This window comes from Gambusia affinis, linkage group LG03 (assembly GCF_019740435.1).
Source record: "Gambusia affinis linkage group LG03, SWU_Gaff_1.0, whole genome shotgun sequence".
Taxonomy (NCBI): domain Eukaryota; kingdom Metazoa; phylum Chordata; class Actinopteri; order Cyprinodontiformes; family Poeciliidae; genus Gambusia; species Gambusia affinis.
In genome coordinates, this window is record NC_057870.1 from 4,982,507 (window position 1) to 4,987,346 (window position 4,840).

Genomic DNA, 4,840 nt, shown 5'->3' on the forward strand with positions numbered 1-4,840 from the left:
CTGCTTTGTGAAGGTCTGTATTTGTGAGCTGTACAACACTGTGAAAACAAGCTAATTCTGCTCCATCTGTCAGTATCTGCGTCTCCATTACCAATGTGCACAAAACAACCATGTCAATATTCCGCGACTGTCGAAAAAACACAGCTTTGCAATTGCGATGTTTCCATTGAATAAAAAATGCAATTAAAATCACACATGAATAATGTAGTTCACACAATAAGTCATTAAAAAAACATGCCGCATCATCGTCCTCCTACCACTTCCTGTGGTCTTCTTCGTGGTTTTCACCAGTAATAACATCCGGTTCTTGATTATCTGACTTGTGTGAAGCAAAAAAGGGTCTCGATTCCAGTTTTTCAAAACAAACTAACTTTGATACGACAAAAATATCATCCTTGCACAAAAAAAAAGTTCTTATCAAAAAGCTTCTTTCCCTAAAACTGACCATTCCAATTTTCACAATTATGCGGTGGATGCCAGTGATCAGCCTCACCACTGAGCTTGACCTTTGACCCTCTGGGTTTAGATTCCGTTCTGTTTGGAACAATAAGTATAAACATTCCTTTCCCTCCTTCACCTAGTCAGGGGGAGAAGTTGCTAGTCTTGTAGTTGATGGGAACAGTTTGTAGTTGGACATAATTTGAATTTTGTGTTTTTGCCTCTTATTGAGGGACTTCAAATTAAGTATTGTGCATTAATTGGTTTATTTATTGTTCACCTTTTTGTCACACCGGCACTTTTCTGTTTTTGACCGACACGTTTTCGAGTTTTTAACCTCCGCCGGTTGAAGCAGGGGAATTCAGTGCCATAGGTATTGGTAAATATTAATAGTTGTTGTTTCTTTTGTTCTCACTGTGACTTGCTGTAACATTAATTTCCCAGCGGGACATGGATGCAGATCTGGACCTGAATCTGCGGGACGTCGGGATGAAAGGAACAGAAAGCCTCTGACCACACCCTGAATATCTTAAGGAGAGCAGAAAGCGGTGCTCCTGTCAGCAGTCTGGCTCTGTTGTCTGAGCCCACATTTTATTGACAGTCACCTCCCTGCGGTGACGCAGAAAGTCCAGACTCAGCACAGACCGGTTCAGAGAGCATGTTTACTGAAAATTAGAGTCCGATCAGCTCCTCCTGGGGGGGCCGGTGGTCCCGGCTGGACGTCCTGTGGGCTCGTCCTTCATCTGCTGCTCGTCCTCAGCTGCAGCTGTCAGCAGATTTTGTTGTTATGCAGGTGCATACATAATGGAACCTCTCCCTCCGCTCTGTTCTCCAGGGACGATTTGAGATGAAGCCATAAACACCGCAGCGCAGTATTCCTGCTGCAGTCTGGAGATGGGGTCATGAGGGTTGCTGGTGTCTATCTCAGCTACGTTCCGGGCGAGAGGCGGGTTCACCCTGGACAGGTCGCCAGTCTGTCACAAGGCAACACAAAGACATACAGGACACACAACCATTCACACACTCACACCTAGGGAGAATTTAGAGAGACCAATTAACCTGACAGTCGTGTTTTTGGACTGTGGGAGGAAACCGGAGAACCTGGAGAGAACCCACCATGCACAGGGAGAACATGCAAACTCCATGGAGAAAGACCCCGGGCCAGGAATCGAACCCAGGACCTTCTTGCTGCAAGGCAACAGCTCTACCAACTGCGCCACTGTGCAGCCCAACACAATTGCAGTGTTGTCATTAAACAATAAATCCATTTAGAACCTCAACAAGCTTGTTCACAGGAGGAGTCATTAAAAATCATGCCAGCGACCAATGTAAACAACTACATGGGATGTATAGCCATAATTCTAATGGTACCAGCGCTTATCGTACCTACAGAGGAAATGTCAGCCTCTGATTCAGGGGTTGGAGCAAAAAGCCCCTTATACCTGGGAGTGGCTACGGATGTGGCATTTTGGGGAAACTAGTCAGTTATTTTATAAAAAAGTTATGGATTAAACATCTTGGAATGGCACACAACTTTTTATTAACTATGTGATGCTGTGAGAGCTCTGAGAGCCAGCTACAATTTGGAGAAAAAAAAACTTCCACAAACAAACATCACCCTCCTACTTCCTGTTGTCCTTTTTGTTGTTTTCGCAAGTAGTAACATCCGGCTGATGATCACGTGATTCATGTGATGTAAAAAAAAACCCCAGTTTCCATATGGCCGAAATAAAAACACCTCATTGCAGTTCAAAAACCTTTTGTTTTAGAAACTTTTTTTTTTCTTCAAAATGTACTGTTTCTTTAACTTATTTTCGTAATTTCAATTTGCGTCATTTTACAGTTAATGGAAACCTGGTTAATACTCTTCATGTCTAACTTTCTGTGTCATTTCTGCTCTTGAAGATTTCAGCTGTCTGCTTTTTGTTTGTTTGTTTTGTTTTGTTTTTTGTTTTTGTTGCTTTTTGATTCACAGCTCATACAAACAAATAGGACTGGCGGTTTTGAGGAATTAAGGGAAAAGTTGGCGCAGTGAAACAAGTGGACCTCAGTTGCAGAACACCGGCGCCGTCGTTGTTTCCCGTCCTCTCGTCTTTTTCTGTCTCCGTGTCTGTCTCTCCTTCTCCTCCTCTCCCCGAACCTCTGATGCTAAATTTAGACTCCTGCATTGCAGATGTCCCAGAGCCCCGCAGTTCTTCTTGAGGAGCCCCGGCCCAAAAACATGTTGGCGTGTCTGTGACTCAGAGACTGGGGAAGAAAGAGCGAAGCGGCCGTCCAGCGCAGGACTGGGACGGCTGCGTGCAGCGAAGGAGTTTGCACTGCAGCAAAGGACGAGACAGTTTTAACCTAAAAGCACTGCAGTCCTGATTTGTGGGGTGGGTGTGGGTATGAGAGTTGCACAATTTTCTCTGTGGTATCTCGATGTCATCCGATGAAGCCGCTCGTTTTGTTTCCAAGGTAGATTTTACACGAATCTACTGGTGGTTACAAGCAAAGAAGGACCATAAAACAGCAACAAAACAGAACATGTTTATCTTGCTAGTCTGTCTTCGAACACAAGCGGTTTCAAGGTGAGATCGACAGGACGTGCAGAAATATGATTAATTACGCATCTGTACATTGGTGTTAAAAGGTTTGGAAATAAATCCCCCAAATATTTGGTCTTTAATGAAATTCACATTCCACATAAAATCCCATAAATTAAATGGAATATATCATATATCACGCCTTTCACTATTTTGAAGTACTAATTTTCTCTAATACTTGAATGTTTCAAGTGTCCTTCAGTATTCGTGATAGCGCAAAGAGCTGTCAAAGTCGAACTTATGCACTAAACTAGTTAGTTGTAAATGGTTCCTCCATAACCCACTCTGTGAGTGGGTTATGGAGGGCATTGAGTGGGTGGGTCCTGTCTGGTTACTGTCATTCATCAGAACCTGCAGACGGTTTGCAGCCGGAGCCTACCGAGCTGTTGTGTTTGGGCTGCAGAGAGCTCTCTCCTATTCCAGTTCTGCTGCAACACCGGTAGGTCGTTAAATATTTATGTCTGAAGGTTGCTGACAGGCCCCAGAGTGACCACATCCACACGTAGCGCCTTCTATACAGCTTCTGCCGCCATCTAGTGTTAACGGTGGAAATTACAGTATATTTTAAGGACTTCAGACGATGACCGCAACCCTTAAAAGCATGGGCATGTTTCTCAATACATAAAACTGTGGGGTGTAACACAAAATAAACTGACCTCATACATAACATTCCTGAAAATGATCATAATAATAATAATAAAAAGAGAAATTCAACCAGTGTCAGTATCACCTATCTTATCAAATAGACTTTTCTTCTTTTCTTTATATAAAGAATAACATACGTAGAGCAAGACGTATAAAAGAAAGGGGACAGGATAAATAGTTTATCTAAATACATAAAATGGTATTTGAATTGTGAACATGTTTAAAATAAACAAACTAAGCTAAGCTAGACTGAGCTAATGCTATGCCAAACTACTGAAATTAAAGTGAACTAGCGATTTAAGTAAAGTAAACTTTAGCTTTAATAGCATAAAGCTGCATAATTTTTAAAGTTTAATCAGTAACACTTTTATTCACCAAAAAAAACTGATGTTCTTTTATCACTTTAAGCTAATGTGAAACTTACATTAGATTGTTTTTGTATAATTGTAAAAATTTGTTAAATGGTGTATTGTATCTTGTTTCTATGAAGTGAAAAAAGTAAATAAATTACCTTTTTTTTTTTCTTCTTAATTGTGTCCTGACTTGTATGGTCAAATAAAAAGTCGGCTCTGTATTGTTGTCTGTGTCAGGTGGTTGAGGCCCTTTCATAAGTGGAGCATTATGGCTTTTGAAACTGTTTTAGAAATTGCTTTGGAGTTTAGCTAGAATTAGCTAAATTAAAGAAAATGTTACCTTTTTTATTCTGACTAACATATCCAGCAGTATTTCTTTATGCAGTTTGGACTTAGATGTGTAATGAATTTATACAATATATTAGCTTTTCTTTCTTTCTGAAGTGAAATGAGTGACACAAAATATTACTTTCTCATGACATTTTAATATTTTGAGGTCCTGTTTACGCCTCGGTTTTAACAACCGCTTATAGTGTAATAAGCTTACCACCTTACAACTGTTGCCAGAATAAAAGCTTTATCTGTCTAAAAAGGACATAAAATCGTTTGTTTTTATTTTCAGTAGGTTAGACAATTTCAATATTATTCATACAGGCCTCTGTAAAAGAAAGGAAAAAATCCAGAAAGCTGCTGCCCTCTTATGTGACATTTACTTTTATTATCATGTTTTTTTATCGTGATTCTTTTATCGTCCTTCTTTTATTTTTTACTGTAAAGCACTTTAAAGTTGCGTTACATTTATTTTGAAAACCGGAAAAT